Genomic DNA, 18996 nt, shown 5'->3' on the forward strand with positions numbered 1-18996 from the left:
TTGGAGAAAAACTTTCAATCAGAGTTTTCATTATTCACCATAGTAATGTTCTATAAAGTTGCTGGCAACACTGAATTAGCGAATGCTGAACCATTGCTCCTAAGAGAAACGCAGCCTCGCAGGCTCCTGTGAGCCTTTGGTCGTGACATTTTCATCATTTGATCAATGCATAGCCTTGTTTTATGTATGTTTGCGTTTAAAAACACCTTATTTAACATATATTGTGGATCCATTCACACTGAACTCATGACCAACAGCGTTATAGCTCGTGCCTGAACAAAGCTTACCTAATACGTGTGTTTTCTCCGTAAGGCACAGCACAGCCTTCTTTGTGCTTTAGCAGCAGCAAACAGCACTGCAACCTTATGCCTGGGGACCATTTAACACAGCGAATCACCAAAGAAAGCGCGAAAAGGTGGAAAACATGGCACTAAATAAACCACAAAAAGGACACTCGTTTACGGTATTAGAGCTGAAAACACGAAGCAGTGTTGCCTTGTTTGACTTCAGTAGGGCATGCACATGTGCCTCAGGTGACTTAAGTTTTTCATTGCTTTTCTCATGTCTGTGAATGACCGTGAAAGCACTATGAGTATTGATTTGGGGGTTACAAATAAATTTTAGTGGATATGCAAATTTGCATATGTAGGACCTACAAGTTGGAGTGAGGATTGACTCTAGTTAGTTTTGTAGAAGAGCAAAGTGGTACTGTAGAAAATTTACAGATTTTGCAGTCAGACATTGGTGAATCCCCACTCTGATTCTTCTTTTTACTTGTAATTACAATTTGAACCTCATTTTCTCTTTCTGGTAAATAGAGACAGTGATTACTTTGCAGAAGTGTTGTCAGGATTAAATGAGATTGTGTTTCCATAATGGGTCCAGCACCATCTTTGTCACATAGTGTATATTAAATAAATGATAGTCACACATATTATTAGATAGATTAAACACAGAAGCTCATGATGTAAAGAACAGTTGTATCATGGGTCAAAGTGCAGAATTTTAGACTTTAAAACTTATCTGTTCGTATTTTATATATAATATCCCTTCATGTTTAATATTTAAAGTGCTTTTGATTGCAGCCTTTTATGTTTCTTTTGTACCTCATTCATATTTGAGCCGGCCCTTGTGTTTAACATGGTCTGTGAAGAATAATTTTGAATGAATTTTAGATTGACAGACACTGCACTGAATCTCAAAACTTAACTGCAAACTAAAAAACCTGTTCTAAATTTCTCCTCTCCACCCCACCTACCCCAACCGCCGCAATTATTAAGCTGTTTATTTGTAGAAAGACCAGCACTGTTTAGGAGGTTTTGGTCCAGAGTTATCTGATTCTTAAAAGTAATTTTGTCCATGTACATGAAGGGAGAATCCAGATAAATTCCTGAGAATTTAATGTTAAGAGGAATTAACTATTGCTGTCCTTCTGTTAGAATAAGGCACTAGGTTATTGGAGCCCAACTAATCAGCCTCTTATATTCACCTCTTTTAGGAGAATTAAGGAAATAATAATTATGGGGCCATTATCCAGGAGATTCAGCCTGAATCTCTTGTATTTACAGAATTTGTGCATCAGGTACAATTCAGAATGATAATCTTCAGAATAATGAACCGTCCCAGAATCAGTTTTGGGATACTGTACTGGCAAAGTGAATTTGATTAACCTGACTTAAGCATAGCATTTAAGTTAGCTGAGATGTGCTACCCCTAAGCATCCTAATTAATCAGTGTGTTCTGTGGATGAGAGATCTTGATCTTCTTTTTTTGAAATGGATGGTCTTTCCACAGTGTTACATTTATCTAAATTAGCATTCAAATTGAGTAGTCTGTTGAAAAATCAGGAAATAAATGGCTCCATTTAAAATATAGTACCTGAAATCCAACATAAATATTACATAAAGAATTGTACATAAGGGTTATAGGGTTCTATCTTGAGATTTTATATTTGTTTCAGTCCAGGTTTTTGTATGGTTGGAATGAGAAAAAGTATATTGGTGATGGTGGTGGTGGTTATTCTAGCAAAGAAAATGAATCTGATTTTATTGACTTTTTATTTAATACATGTTTATCAAGTTTAAATATTCGAAAAAAAATGTGAACATCAATCCTTAATCTAAATTGTCGTGCTATACAATAAGCATATTGTTTGTATTCAACAATGCAGTAACTTATATCTCTTCAGACTCTTGAGTCAATTCGTTCTGTAAGAGAAAAGGAATATTATCATTTTTTTCCCTTTTATGAAGTCATAGAAGACAGGATTTCATGAGTGGCATATTGATAACGATACTATAATGATTTACTCTGTATGTCTTACTCAACTGTTGTTTTATTGTTTCTTAGGATACTAGAGTAGAAATATTTAGTCCGATTTATAGCCTTTTACAACAGGAGGCCCATTTTAAGTGGATTTGGTTTAAATGAGAGAACTACATAAACTTTTCTTTTAGCCTAGTCTAAGATAAAGGATAAATTTTATAACAGAAAACAGACCTAAAATAATTTTTTAATATATTCCCAGCATATGTCCTCAACTGTAATTTGACCATGTGCTAACTAGTTATCTAATATTTTTCAATGGAATTCAATAACTAAATGCTTAATTATAATCTCTGTGAATTGATATTCATTTGTATCCTTTAAGCATTTTTGGATACTTTGCAGAATACAAAAAGAATACATATTTAGAATTTTTTATATTCTAAATATACATTGTATCATGTATATTCTAATCTATTACTATGTATGTTAATAATTTAGTTCTTAATCTTATCTCAAAGTCAACATGAGCTCCAGATTTCACACTAGAAACTGATATTTTTTTCTTAGAATTTATTTTGAGATAAAGTAGATTTTATATCATTGAAAAGTACTGCTTAATAGATTTATAATAAATATTTCTTTTACAGAAGACATTTTAACAGTGTCTCTTCTTTGAGTTAAAATTCTCTATTTCAGTGTGATTATTCACAACTTTATATTTCATGTCATATAAATTTAATATCCATAATTGATATTTGAAAATATGAATCTAACAATTTTTTATTCTGTCCCATTAAAAACAGTATCTGCATTAATAATGATATTTAGTTTTATTATATTCTACTTTACTAAAAGTAGAACATAATATATACAAATTCAAATAGTACAGATATATAATAATACATTCATTCATTCAGCAGGTATTTGAATGCTTATTCTGTTCTCCATATTTAATCTTAAAAATCCTTTAGGAAAAATTATATAAACATATGTTCAATCTTGGTATTTTAATACTGTCAAATTTAGCCACATATACTTTCTTCTCCATCTATTTAAACTACTTATGCTTGCTTCTCTGATAACTTAGTACTAGAATTGCTTTGGCTTCATATATTGTTTTTTGGTTTGTGATGTTTCAGAAATCTGGAACCTGGCAAAGCGAATGTTAGCAATGAATGCAAGCACTTATTACGATGCTTACTATATGTCAGATATATATTTATATATTCTGATTCATTTAATCCTAAGAACATCCATGTAATATAGGTTAATGTTTACAACTTACACATTTAACTTTTCTTTTTCCATTAGTAAACCAGAATTAATGCAGTCAGGAAGTTTATTCTTTTGTCATGCTACTGATAAATAAAAAATAAATTCTCTTCATAAAAAAATCTTCCTTCCTACAAAATGCTGTTGGAAGTATGAGTTATTTTGAAATCCTTGCAGCATTCTTTGCTGTCTTGAATAGTGAGCACAGTCAAGGTGTGTGCCATAATAAAAATAATAATTAAAATGTTTTACTGCTTCCATCAGATTAATCACTGTGGACCGACATCCAACTTTCTGATCCTTTTCTTTGTTTCTCAGGTAGTTTTTGATACCTTCTTCTTGATCTCTAGCATTAGCCAATTCAGGTCTGCTTCCTTGCTCTCTGTTTCAACTTATTCTCCCTGCTTGCCTTCCATGGTTCCTCATTATCCCTCCAATCTTGTATAACGTGCCTGGCCTCTGTCACATTTCTACTTCAGTTCAACTGTGATTTCTGTATTTCTCTTATTCCTTTCCTCCCCTTTCTAATGGAACTTGGCAAAATTCTGGGTGGACTTCACACAGGAGGAAGATCTTTTAGCTGGGACTTCAAGTATGAGTTGGAGCTCACTAACTCATTGGGAATGGAGTTGGCAGACAGAAAAACATGAACAGGCAAGGCTTAAGTTTGAAACAGCGTGGAATATTCGGGAAACTGAATCCAGTGTTGCTGAAATATAAGGTATGCTTGTGTTGAGTATATGGTAGACAGGGTTTGGTTGGCAAGGTAGGCAGGAGTTAGATCATTTCAGACTTTTGTGGTCCGCGGGAATGCATGTGAACTGATGTAATATCTGGGGGGTTCGGTGGATCAGATTTGTCTTTTGAAAGATCACATGGACAGTGGTATAGGGCGTACATTGGGTGGTTACAAGTTAAGACTATATCAGGAGTCTAAAGCTCTCTAGCTGTTCCCCTAGGAGGTGGGATCCACAGTCAACTGAACCCTTTATTTTACCAGATCTGATTTTCTGATCAACCTTTGGGTAGCATCCATTCATTCAACAAGTATTTATTGAGCCTCTACTATGTGCTAGATACTGTTCTAGGTCTCGGGGATTACAACGGTGAATAAAGCAGACGAGGTTCCCTGGAGCTTATATTTTAGTAAGTAAAAATAAACTTGGTTGGGGAGGAGGGTGAGTACGTAAAAATGGCCATGGAGAAAATTAAACAGGGTAATGTAATAGTGAACTACAGGATATGAAGGTGATTGGAGAGAATATGATTTGCAGGCTGGAATAATGTTCAGCCTTGGTCAATCTAGTGCCTTTCTTCTCATTGCTTTTATTAACAATGTGGGGAAAGAAACAAGAGTGTGCATTACTCACACCTGTTCATTCAGGAAGTTGGGTTATGTCCTAGACATCTCTCCTGATTCCAAACCAGGTTGACCACAGCTTTTAAAAGTCCACAAAACGTGGGCCTGCAAATGGCAAAAGGACACTTTTATTTGTAAAGTACAATATTACTTCTGGTGCTTTTGAATGTTTTGTTTTGTTTTTTATTTAAAGAAAGTTTACAGGTGCCAAATATTTATATACTATTCTGGTTTTCCCCTTTAGATTAAACCATAATGTATGTTCAGAAATGTAATATTTTAACATTCTAATAGTGTTTCTCATGCTTTAATGGCTACTTAAATATTATGCAGGGCAACCAGTCTTTTTATTACATTTTTAAAGATCATGAAATGCCATGCTTTCTTTTCATTTTTTTCACATTGGTACTTGCATACAAATTCTTAGGTCATTCACTTTATTAGTAAAGAAATGGCTTGTTTTAAGATTGATTTTTTTTCTTTTTTTTTGAAGAAATGATCTATGGACTTTTTAATGAATCTCCTTAAAAACATTGGATTGCAAACATTTGCGGTTTTAAAAAATACTTCTTATAAAGATTATGATGCTTATCATTTAAATATTTTTCTTCTCTGTTGTATCCTAAGAAACATTTGCAGGGAACGTGCGGGTTCAGTCCCTGGTCTGGGGACTAAGATCCTGCAAGCCACGCAGCGCGATCAAAAAATAAAAAAGAAAAAAGAAACTTTTCCAATATGTTCTAAAATGCTCTTTTTAGAAATTAAGACTGCTCGTTGGTAACTATTTGACTCCATAAATGTAGACTAAAGACCCATTTCCTCGTTGCCTTTTTTTTTTTTTTTTTGATGTATGGCATGATTTTTATTGAGAAATATCTTATACAAAGATAGGTGCATAGGTGATATAAATGTATAGTTTCAGAATAACAGAAAAACAAATGCCCGTATTCTCATCACCCACCTTCAGAAACAGAAGATTCTAATTCCTCTGTGTATCTCAACCCTCTGACATTAAAAATTTCCACATGCATATGTATTCCTAAATCCTGTTTTGGTTCTTTATGTAAGTAGAATCACATTGATTGTCCTTTTGTAAGATATATTTTTTTTTATTGAAGTATAGTTGATTTACAATATTGTGTTAGTTTCAGATGTATAGCAAAGTGATTCAGTTATGAATGTTCATTTTTTCAGATTATTTTCCATTATAGGTTATTACAAGATATTGAATATAGTTCCCTGTGCAACAGTAAATCCTTGTTGCTTATCTATTTTATGTATAGTAGTTTATATCTGTCAATTCCATACTCCTAATTTATCCGTTCCCCCTCCTTTTCCCCTTGGTAACCATAAGTTTGTTTTCTATGTCTCCGAGTCTGTTTTTGTTTTGTATGTAGATTCATTTGTGTTATTATTAAGATTCCATTCCTTGTTGCTCTTTAAAATTATGGTGACATTGCCAGAGTTCCCAATATTTTTCTTGCTTTCTTTTTTTTAATCAAAATCAGGGAAACAGAAATGCTGCAAACACTTCACTTTCTTCAAAGCTTCCACTCTGGTTTTCTGTCTTTTATGTTGCTGATAGAATTATTCTGATGGTCTATAAAACTCAGTTTTCTAATTTGCCTTCAGATATGTCAGGTATCTAATATCAGAAAAGTTTAAAATCAATGATGGGTAGAACACTTCCAAATAATATTTAACAGGTGCTTTCTATATTGAAGTCACCTGCAAATCCTCCAACTGAAGGTCAATTTGAACAACTGAGAATTCACAAAGAAGTCTTATAAATAAAAGGGGTTTCCTGTGCTATAGTCTAGAAATGCTTCTTTTAAAACTACATGATCCTGAAAATAAAGTTATTACTTAGATTTCGTCTCATCCCATTTCATTTACATATATCTTTGATAGATTCTTTTAATTTTCTGATCCACAAATATGTTTTAAAGGAGTATTTTATATCACTTGTTGGATGAATAAATAAGTATATGTGACCTCTGACTTAGAAACTTGATGTCTTGCTTAATTGTGTTTTCAGCCATAGATTTCTTGGTTCAGCTGTATGCACATGTAATGGTGGCTTGTGATCTCGTCATTGTGGGAAGTGAGATATGTCTTTGTCCCCCAGCACCTTGCAGTTTGGCTAGTAAAAATTAATTGGGAAAGGGAGAGAGAGAGAGAAGAGACCTAATGTTTGCTAAGGGACGCACTGATCCTAACTAGTTTTTCATTCTTCATTTAAAGTTTTAGTTTTATGTGTTATCTCTGTCTTCCTCCACTCTTTCCACACCTAGACACGTCTGAATCTCATTTCTTTCCTTGTTTGTCATATTAACCCTTTCTTTCCAAATTTCATCTGTCGCCGCCCTAGTGTCGTTACTCCTAACCTTACATTCTGATAGTACATTAGTCTCCTCCCTGGTCTCTCTTCCTTCCGGTTTTCCTACCTCTAATCCGTATCACATGAAACTCCAAGGAAACATTTTTAAAACATGCTTATACCCTAGTCAAAAAATAGTTTTCACGCCTTTATCATCAAATGCAGGTTTGTTCCTTCTGACCTTCACTGCTCACCTGTGACCTATATATAACACTTCACTCCTTTCCAGATGGTCTTAGGTTCACAGCGTCCCCACCCCTCCATCAACCTTCCCTTACTCGGTCATATTCACTCTTTCTCTACATTTGCTCACAGCAGTGCACCCCTCTTCTTACTGGTAGATTCATATCCTTCAAGGAGCAGTTCAGGCTCCATACCTTTTCGTCAAAAGCTTCCCCAACTCCTCACACTTCCGAGATCACTGCATCATCTGAAATGCCATTGCATCTGCTGTCTCTGCCATTCTTTCGTTCATTAATGGGTGACCTTTCTATTTTATACTCTTACTCATCTTCTCATGTTTGCATTGTGTCCCCAAGGACGTGTAGCACCCAAGTGACAGGGGTCCAGCTCCTAGCCCATAGTGTGTGTTTAATAATTTTTAAAATGTTGGTAGGGATTTACTGGGTATTACCTTATGCTTTTTAGGGAGTTTTCCACTAGTTACATGGCCAGTACAACCTTAAGTAACATCATTTCCTACCAATATTAGTATCTAAGTTCTTCAATGTTTTTATTTTTTAATTTTTTAATTTTTATTTTTTTAAATTTTTTGGCCATGCCGCATGGCTTGTGGGATCTTAGTTCCCTGACCAGGGATTGAACCCAGGCCCTCGGCAGTGAAAGCACGGAGTTCTAACCGCTGGACCACCACAGAATTCCCTCTTCATTGTTTTTAATTTGTCCTTTTATGTACTTAGTGATGTGATGCAGATAAGGTTCCATTTGAGACAGCACTAAAAAGCTGCTTGGACGCCCAGTGTACAGATGCTCACCTTTTGGTTGGGGAATTCTTAAATGTTGCTATCCATAGGGATTTTCCTTTGAAATAACCCCCTAATAAGTAATCTCCTGCCTCAAGGCGTGGGGAGTGGGGAGTGGACGAGTGTTTTGACTCCGCTCGCCAACATTCTGATTGCAAAGCAGAAGACAGGGAGCACTCAGTCTGCAGACTCTCACTGAATTCTCTTAATTTTAGTAAAGGCATATCATGTGGTCCATAGGTATGGCCCCTTTCTAATTTAACAGTGTCTTATACACTGTTTGTGCTTCTGCTAGGATATAGGGAAGGGGTGCTAACATTGTATGACTGTGTGGCCAAGGACTGGGATTAGGGAACAATCTAAAAAAATAAAATTTCCAGGAATTCCCCGTTGAAGAGGTGTCTGGCGCCTCCAATTTCTGAACCTTTCTGGAGTCTGCTGCTTCAGTCAACTTAACTTTTTATCGCCCCCTCTCCCTACCCCTTTGCTAGAGAAAGCTGAGCTGCCAGCCACACATTCCATTTCGTTTTCTTCTGTGATTTTGTTGACTTTGCTTGTCTGGTGGTATCTTCTTTCGTATCCGCTTTGTCCTTGTGGAGTTAAACCTTTTTATTCTTTACTGTCATTTTAGTGGGGTTGTGAGAGGGAGCTGCATTGTGTGATTAGTGGGTTACGTTTCCTGGGAAGTGCTAGCTAGTGTTCTTTTCTTTTGATTTTCTTTTCTTTTTTTTTTTTTTTTTAAGTAATAGATTCACAGGTTTTAAGAGATAAATAGGACAAAAGGTATCCAGTGGAAAGTCTTTGTCCCACATCCAGTTCTTCCCATACCCATCTGTGCAAATACAGCATCGATTAATCTGAACCTTGGTTTTTAAACTTTAAAAAAAAGTCTGAGAGATTATAAATTATACCTATTTTCTTATTCATTTGTTTGGCTGCATAATATTTCATTTTAGTATATTATTAAATAATTCTGTCAGCTTTTATTTTATGTAACTAATATTAAAGGACAGAAATATTTTGTTACTATTAATTATATTAGCTAACATTTATAGAGTTATTGTTTGCCAGGTGGTGTTCTAATCTCTCTATGTATGTTAATTCATTTAATGTTCAAAAAAAGCCTGCTGAGATAAATATTATTCTCCTCTCCATTTTATAAGCCAGGAATAGGGGCAAATGGCTTAAATGACTTATTCAAGGTCACAGCTTCTAGTCGGTAGTGTCAGGCTTTAAACTCTGGCCCTATGACCCACTCCCCAAAGACTTAGCCTTCAAGCTATACTACTTCTATACTACTATACTACTATACTACTATAGCCTTCAAGCTATACTATATATTTTAATATATAAAAATATTTCCAATGAATTTTTAATTTGTAAGAAATTGATAGGCCTAGTGGCCCACTGAAATAAAATACACCTTAGTTATATAGTTTGGTCGATTTAATGAATATATTGGGTAAATAATTACTCGGTGTTTGATCAAGTTAAATCTACTGAATTGGATATATGTTTTATTTTTCAGTGTAATAGTTTTCATCATTACATTACATTGTAAATATGCTGTCCATCCCTCCTGTCAGCTCTTCTGTTTTCACCTCACATATGTTTTCTCTCTTTTCCTGTATTATCTGTTGATTTAACTTATTAGGTCCTCGCTGATATTTAAATCTCTTCTTTCTCAAATTTATTAAAAGGTAAATTTTTTTGTTACCTATCAGTTAGGTTTCTCCATATCCAAAAAGGTTAGTGACAGCAATAAATATTAAAATAGCATTAAATATTTTGTAAAGGACGTCTTTATAGACTCCACCATCCTGTGGTATAAGTATTACTGTAATTTCCATTGTGTGGACTCAGTGATTTTCAGAGAATTAGCTTCATTATGAACGATCAGAGCCAGGGTCTTCTGAACTCCAATCCTTTTGCATACAAAAATTTTCAGAAGTTATTCTCTTTTCTGTATTTTAGCTGAAGCTATAGCGATTTAGCTTTTTAGAACGTTAGCTTTTGAAAATACCATGAGACTTGACATTTAAGTTTCTTGTCAACTTGTGAAAGTGGTCCATTTCAAAATTTGATTGGGTTCTCATTTTGAGGAAAGATTTATGAATTTTTATTGTTGAATTCTTAAGTTGTTGCAAATTGTATTGAAGTAAATAATTCATGCTATGAATTTGGCATTAGCTTTCTTCATATTTATTAACATCACAACTTTTCCCTAATCCTGCTTCCTCATTTAGCCTCTTAAAGCACTAGTACAGGCCCAATCTTTGGAATTGTCTGTTTATAGGAAAAACCAATTAAACTAACTCTTTCCTTGATTGAGCATAATCTCAGAGTCATCCTGTTTCTTCAGCAAATTGTTGTGTGTGTCATATATATTACTAACACATTTTTAACACATTATTGTATATATTGATCATATGATTGTTCTTGAAATGCCTTTACGTTCCATTGTGATGTTACTTAGAAGTGCTGGCTGTCTAGCTGACGGGATGAATTTTCTTTCCTCCTATTTTTCCCAACGTGTAGCTCCCAGCTCTGCAGTGTAGCACTATGAAGCCAAGAAGGGCAAGGCAGACACTTTATATATGAAAAAAGGGCCTTTACAAACACACACATACACATATTTTCTTTTTACATTATCTTATTTCTGGTAGGTGGTTTCATTTAGACACTTTGATTTCATTTAGACACTTCGAGGACATACACTTATTTTCATAACAATCATAATCATGAACTGTTAAAAGTGAATTAAGATATGAATATGCATGAAGAAATTAGATGTTCCTACTATGAATATATGGCATTAATGTGTCTTGAGTGAATTACAGACTTTACTCATTTCTGGGCCATTTGTTTTATATATAGATTAAATGTAGATAATTACTCATTTGACAAGTTACTTTATTACTTTGATGTATCTCAGAGTACCACATGCAGTTATAGTGTGATTATTGTAATAATTTGGATTCATAAATAAGCAAAATTAACATTTCATATAAATTAAAATTTAAAAATTGGAATTTGATTTTGTTTAAAGTCAGTGTTACTTCCAGTGGTTATTTTGATTTCATAACAGAATTGTACTTTTTAACTGAAGTTTTTAATTCTTTTTAAGCTCACATGTTAAATGTAAAGGTGTTTTGTTACTATTCTAAATTATAGTTAGAAATATTAACTTCTGTAGGTTAACCATTTCATTTTTGTCTTGTGCCTCACTTGTATGAAAAAATTATGGATTCAGTTTTATTTGATGGGGGCAAATGTGCACCATATGATGTACTAAACTTAAAATTTATTTTTACATTTATAGAACACTTAGCCAAATACCTAGCACAACTAGATGTTTAATAGCTGTTTTCCTATATATCTCTAATACTTTGTCTTTCAATAGTATGTGGTTTAGATGGATATTAAATGGTTAAACTGCCTAGAAATTATTTGCACGCTCATTAAGATTCATTACCCAAGGGAATAAAATTAAAACATTCTAATCAAGTATCATGTTTTAATCCATATTTTTTTATTTTACTTTGTTTTCTTTTTTTAATAGGGATTCATGTTGCTGGTTCAAAGTGATCTTTACCTGCTCTTTTGGGTTAACACAGTTCTTTAGAAAAGCAGATCTATTCTGGCTATGTAATGCATTTTATTTAATTTTATAATTTTTATGATATCATATATTAGAGATTGACAAAAATATAGAAAAATTTTAGAGAACATTTTTGGATTTGATGGATTACCACTCCTGAAAGGGAAACAAAACACTAAATATTTCTAATCCCGCATTATTTACCGCATGGGTGGTTAAATGCTACTTTAAGCCTCATAAAATTAAAAGGGAGAAATCTGCCAACTGTAGCAGGAATTGGATTTAGGAAGAGTGGTACAGAGCCAAAATATTGCTACAGAATTAAATGTCAAAAATCTTCTTTAATAGTAGATATATAGTTCACAGTGCCTGGTTATGATTAATACATTTAATCTAAATCACTGAAAATTGCAGTCTCCTTTTCCATAAAATACAGTAGGACACAAATCAGTTTTACTGTAGATGGATAACAATTGGAAAATAATGCATCTTCCCGCCCAATAAATTGTCAGTTATAGTTTTTAACTAAAATCAATTCATCTTTCCAAAATTTATTGCAATTTCTAATAATAAATCTCCTCAAATGTTTATTCATTTGGTTTTTGATACATTTGTGCCACTTTTGCTATGGTCTATTGTTTTCTCTTTTGATTCATTGTAATTAGAAAATCTATTTTGAGTCAGTTTTCTAGTTAAGAAGTTAAAATCTATAACCGAGCACCTTTTTCACTCTCCATTGTACATTTTAATACCCTTGAACTTGAACTTAAATGCAATCCAGTAAATTCTTTTCAGAAGGAGATTAAAAGACTTTTCAGTCTAACTTCTTGAGTAAGGGCCACATTCATAAAACAAGCACTTAGGAGGTCATTAGATGATAGTTGTCATAGATCCATTTTTGAATCAAAAAGTGGGGAGAAAGAGATACACAGAATAGCGCCATGATTTCATGTAAGTATTTGGTACAAAGAAGAGTAGGATCATATTGGGAGCCTGCTTTTTTTTTCCGTTGATAGCAGTAACCAAAAAGGAAACACAGTAATCAGCTATGTTCTATCTATGTCTGAAACAGAGGTTTTCCCCTTATTAATCTCCAGATACACTTTTTGAATCTCTATGTATACATTTTCAGATTGTTCTTTTTTTAATGTATCCTAAGTGTGAAAAGTGTGAAATCAGATTGGTTTTTCACACACTATGTTTTAGAATGTAGTCGTTATTGTTTTTTAATTCAATACATGATGCATGAGAATTCCCCATTCTTTATACTCTTAATGTTATCATTAGACTTAAATTAGATGTTTCAAATACTGGATGGTGAACACTGACTTTGTCATTTTAATTTTATACCTTTCTTTACCTATTTCACAGTGAGGTCAGATTGGTATATGGGTTTTTTGTTGTTTTTTTTTTCCCACCTGCACCTCTACTGTACTATTACATAAAATTTAAAAATGAAAGTGAGAATCAGTTTTCTTTCCCACAAATTTAACAAAAATGTGTTTGCAATCAACATGTTCTGAGGCTTGGTATTAAGTCAATACTTTTCATATCAACTAAAATTCTAGAATACATTTTCGGAAGGGATACTATTAGAGATGAAAGTGACATTAATTTGAATCAAACCTATAACTCATTGACAAACTTGTGTCATCGCTAATATATAAGATGCCATATGATTAATTTAGCAGTTAAAAAAGGTAATTTGTATAGCCAGAATAGCTGAAGTAGAATTCATTAATTGAACTAACTACAGTGACGAAAACATGTTTTCTAAGGCAAAGATCTGACATGAATTACAGGTCTTACTTGTTCATCTAAAAATAGCACTGCTTTTTTTAAAGTGTGAACTTACTGATTTTTTTGATATATGGATTCTTTAATATAAAGTATGTTACTCATTGGTACTTGCCAGATTAATTTCTGTATTAACAAATTAGAGGTTTTAATAAATTTAGCTAGCTGTGAAAACCTTAAAAGTAATCTCTGACTTATGTGTACCTCCTAATTTGATTTTCATATCACATTAGATATGAAAGTAAATCAAATTGTGCTCTTTTAAATAAAAGTGATCAACTGAAATGCTTATGCCTTTCTTTTAAAATACCAATAATAGATTTTAATGGTATTCCTCTGGTGGTTTTATAAACATTGGTTAATGATACAGAGTCAGTTTATTACTTAAGTGTTAATAGTTTTTCTCTATTACTGTCAGTAACGAATATGATAACGATAACTACAAGATCACAGTTGTCACCTTTGCAGGTAGCGTTCAGTTCTGCAAGGGATAACAGTGTTGTCCTTTCAAAAGAGGAAGTTAAGGTACTGAGAAGATAAGTAAGTAACTGACACAACCAATAAGGTGTAGAGCAGGGTCAGTTGTCTGATTCGTGGTCCAGCATCCTTTTCTATTTTCCCCCACCTGCCTCTCGCTAACCTTTTCAGTTGAATGTGAATTTGTCCCAGAGACTGCAATTTTGTTAACATTTTTAACCGTAGTTTTAGGAATTGCCAGGTGAACTTTACCGTTTTCAAGCAAAGTGAATGTTTTTAAGGAGGTCAATTAGTAATCTATTTATTTTTCTCCAATTCTCTAGTTCATTGTCTTGGCCATTGACACAGCCTAACTAGTTTCCTTGGTTAGTCTTTCCTTCTCTACTTTCTTTCCTGCTGTTATCAACTCTCTTCAAATTCTAACATGATCTTTGTGACCCATTTGACTTCCAACTTAAACCTATTAGTGTCTTCCCTTGGTTTAACCAATATAATGTAAATTCCTTTCTTCCTGTTCTAGGTCTTTGCCATTAGGACTTCAACTTATCTTTCCACCATCTTCACGTCCTAATTCCCCCCAGTTGATGCATTCTAAATGAGTCTTGCACTTTCCAGTGTCTGTCATTTGGCTCCTACCGTTGTTACGTTTGAAACATCCCACTCTTCATGTCAGTCTGGGGAAATCTTGCCCGTTCATCAAAATACATTTCAGTTAAAACCTTATCTGAAAACTTCCATGCCAGAAGGCATCTCTCCTATCATTCAGAGTCTCCACTGCCATCACTTTATCACTCACAGAACCACGTTTTAACCACTACTGGTGTAGTGCAAGCAAAAAGCGTGGAACCAGAAGTCAGAATAACTTCTCTCAGATCCATGATTTACTGGCTATGTGACCTAGGAGAAATCACTTTTTGAGCTTCACTTTCCTCATCCCTAAAATAGGAATAATAAAAGGTAAGCTGAAATAAGGTATGTAACAGGACTTTGTGAACTGTAAAGGCACTATTATTACTTATTAACTTCAGGAGTCCAAAGCTCAAATGCCTTCAGGGGCCAGGCAGATAATATGGGAAGTAGCTTAGGGAGGTAGCAGCACACTAGTAAGGGCATTCCCTAGCTCAAGGTATTCAAATTCAAAACATTTTAAGATCTGATAGCCAACAAGTGAAAAAAACACTGCATGTGGTACTGGCCATGGGAGTACCACAAAGAACAAAACACTTAGTATTTATTCTTGTCTCTTTTAAAGCATGCCCAAATCTTTCATCAAAGAAGATACAGTTTATATAAATGAATAGTACTTATTGTGACCATATTTAAAATTAAAATCATTACTGAGTTGAAGAGCAAAAAGGTATTGAGATTTACTATGTACCAGGTCCCAGAAATCGAAAGTAATGAATGACACATGTCCCTACTCTCAAGGGTCCTATGGGCATTTGGTATGTACAGACTAATGCACAGCAGAGAAAAGTGTAAGTGCCACAAGCAGAGACTTAAACCAGTTGCACTACTGAGATGAGAAAAAAGAATAATCACTTCTACTAGTGGGTATTGAAAGGGTATTTGAGCTGTGCCTTTGACTGATTAGGTCTTTCCACAAAAAAAATAGGAAGGGTAGCGTTATATAGTAGAAAGATCAGGAGATTTGGAGTTAGAAGGAGCTCTATTTGATTCACCACTGTTACACAGTCTTAGGCAAAGTTACTTTGATCTCTTATTTCCTCCATCTTTTAATTACCTTCCTTCATATGATCTTCTCTCTTTCCTTTATAGCACCTACCATAATCTGAAGTTATTTTTTTTCTTGTCTAGTGCCTCCAACCGCTGGAATGTACTCTTCTTCAAGGTCCGTCTTGTTGGCCTCTCTCTTTAGTGTCTAGAACCGTGCTTGACACATCCTAGGAACTCAGTATATTAGTGAGGCTGTTGAATGAATGAATGTGGGCTTCCTGTGAAGATCAACATAGATTTATTTGTAGGTATCCCTTTTGCGAGCAAACATAGGTCATCCAATTCTAAGTCTCGTGCTTCAGTTCAGCATAACTGAAGATAAAGACCTGTAAAAATGCCTGGCTGGTTTAAGAGATATTAAGTTCTCAGCTGTGTGTTAAATTTAAGGTATGTGGATAATAATGTCATGACTTCTGACAATACAGGGACCTTAGAACACTAATTAGATCATACTTCTTCAAACTTAAACATTCTCTTGCTATACAATTTTTTTAGTTTTATAAAGCTATGGATTAGACATTAGTATTAATATATAGTTTACTTAGCTTTGAAAGATATAGCAGATTCTTACCATTTCATCTTTTTTTTAAAAATAAATTTATTTATTTATTTATTTTTGGCCATGTTGGGTCTTCGTTGCTGCCCGCGGGCTTTCTCTAGATGCGGCGAGCGGGGACTACTCTTCGTTGCGGTGAGCGGGCTTCTCATTGCAGTGGCTTCTCTCGCTGCGGAACACGGGCTCCAGGCGCACGTGCTACAGTAGTTGTGGCACGCGGGCTCTAGATCGCAGGCTCAGTAGTTGTGGTGCACGGGCTTAGTTGCTCCGCGGCATGTGGGATCTTCCCGGACCTGGGCTCGAACCCGTGTCCACTGCATTGGCAGGCAGATTCTTAACCACTGCACGACTAGGGAAGCCCTTACCATTTCATCTTAAATGTCATAGTTTCCTTGCAAGATCCTTTTCTTCAAGTATGTTCTTAGAAGATATTTTAGTGAAGTTCTAAAACTGATAAATTTGCTGTTTTGAATCTGGAACTGGATTCATTTCACTCTTGTCCACAAAAAATAGTTTTTCCGCATATATTAATTCCAGGTTAAATAATTTTTCTCAGCTTTTGGAAGATACGCTATTACTCTCTTCCGGCATTCATCGTTGCTGTTGAGAAATCTGTTGTCAGACTGATAATAGATATCGCGGGTTATTCCCCCCATCTGGCTGATTTTTTTTTTTTTTTTTTTTTTTGGTCTTTGATAGTCATAGTTTCACAGCATTATGTATAGATGTGAATTTATTTACTCTGCTTTTATGTTGTCTTTCCTATGTCTGGTAATTCCTATCTTTAACCAGTTCAAAAAAATTTCAGCCCTTATCTAAATATGGCTTTTTGTTCATTATTAATCTTCTATCTCTTTAGGATTCCAGACAGACATATGTTGCACTTTCTCATTTTATTCTCAGTATCTCTTAACCCTTTTCTCCTAGTCCCCATTTCATTGTCTTTCTGTCCCGTACTGTAGGTGATTTCTTCAGCCTTGTCTTCCAGTTAACTGTGTCTATTCTGCTGTTTAATTCATCTAATCTGTTAATGTGAGCAATCTAAATACTTGCCGTAATTATTTATGAGATGTTGGTAATCTTTAATTTACTCATGTTTTACTGCATTCTACCCAAAAAGGAGTTTATAGACTCAAAAATTCTAATTTTTAACGCTTTTATAATAAAGTTATCCATATATGTTACTCTTAACAATGAATGGTATATTTCAGTAGTTTTATTTCTGTTTTAGTATAAACTCTGCAACCTCTAGGTGCTCCTATTAATTACAGTTAAGTATATTTTATACTCAAATGTTAGTTGAGAGTAAAGCTGAATAAGTAACCAAGCCAGTTATTTAAATCATTAAAGTTCTCTCTGTTTAATGGCTTGTTGGCTGGTTATACTGTGAATTGCTTACATACCTGTCACCTTCTCCTGGTCTTTGATAAGACATGATATAATCCATTGTTTTTAGCTCCACAATATTTCCATGTGAAGCATTCATGCTTTACAATATTTTTTTTTTATCAATTTTAATACTGGGTATTTTGCTTTTTTAAAAGTAAATTGTGGTGTTGCCTTTTCTATTATTTTTTGGGTTTATTGCCCAAATATTTTTTCTCTTTTTACAACTGTTCATATGTTATTAATTGAGAAAATGTAAACAGATTTACCATGTCCAGAGAGTACTCTTATATGGAGTCAATCTTTATATTCACTGTCACTTTCAAAAGCATTTTGACATTATGGTATTATGATAGCTTTAGGAAAATTTTTATGAAAATGCTTTATAAAAATACTTGGTACAAAGTTTAAAATACTATAGAATTGTAAGTTATGATATGTAATAATTTGCATAGTGCTTTCCTCCCCAAGAGTATCAAGTTTTGTATAAATAACTTTTCAACTTTGTCTTTTCTGTGGCAGTAACAGGAAAAGGAGCAAGGGCAATGGAGCAGGAAGAGGGTGACAAAGAGAAAGAGGAATATAAAAGACAAAAGAAGTAGGGGAAAATGAATAGTGGCCAACTCAAATAATAATGCCCAAGCCAGTTAAGGCTGTTTACGTCTATGTTTTCAACGTACCTCACGTAACCTTTACTCATTACCTCCTGATTCCCATCTCTATTTTGACAGAAGCGAAGATGATCAAAGACTGTAGAAAAGGAAATTTGGCCTTAAGCTGAACAAATAGATGCTATATTTATAAAACTTGAATTTTTATGCTTTCAGTGGTTAAAACTGTTGCTCTGCAAGGCACGCCAGAGCTAGGCAAGCGTGTGTGTTCACTCGTGTGCACACACACCCAGTCACAAGAGGCATATTCTCCCACACATCCCAGTGAGGAATGAGGAAGGCTGGAATCTCTCCGAAACTCTGGTCCTGTCTTGCCAGTAGCCTCATGTACTGGACAGAGCATTGGACGTTGGAATCAGCATGAGACATAGAGTGTTGTTTTAGGCCTGCAACTAATTAACCATGTGAACTTCTGTAAGACCTTTATCTCTTTTAGCTTCAATTTCTCCTCTTGCCTTTGTCTTAGAACTTGACATTTATCAGGGCCCTTTTTATGCAAGGTTCTTGT

At 34.3% G+C, this 18996-nt stretch overlaps 1 protein-coding gene across 4 annotated transcripts in view; it reads left to right on the top strand.

Annotated features, from left to right (window-relative positions):
• Positions 1-18996, top strand: part of GPATCH2 (G-patch domain containing 2) — a 164647-nt gene that overhangs the window by 22029 nt on the left and 123622 nt on the right. The window lies entirely within an intron of this gene.

The sequence above is a fragment of the Eschrichtius robustus genome, chromosome 3 (assembly GCF_028021215.1).
Source record: "Eschrichtius robustus isolate mEscRob2 chromosome 3, mEscRob2.pri, whole genome shotgun sequence".
NCBI lineage: Eukaryota > Metazoa > Chordata > Mammalia > Artiodactyla > Eschrichtiidae > Eschrichtius > Eschrichtius robustus.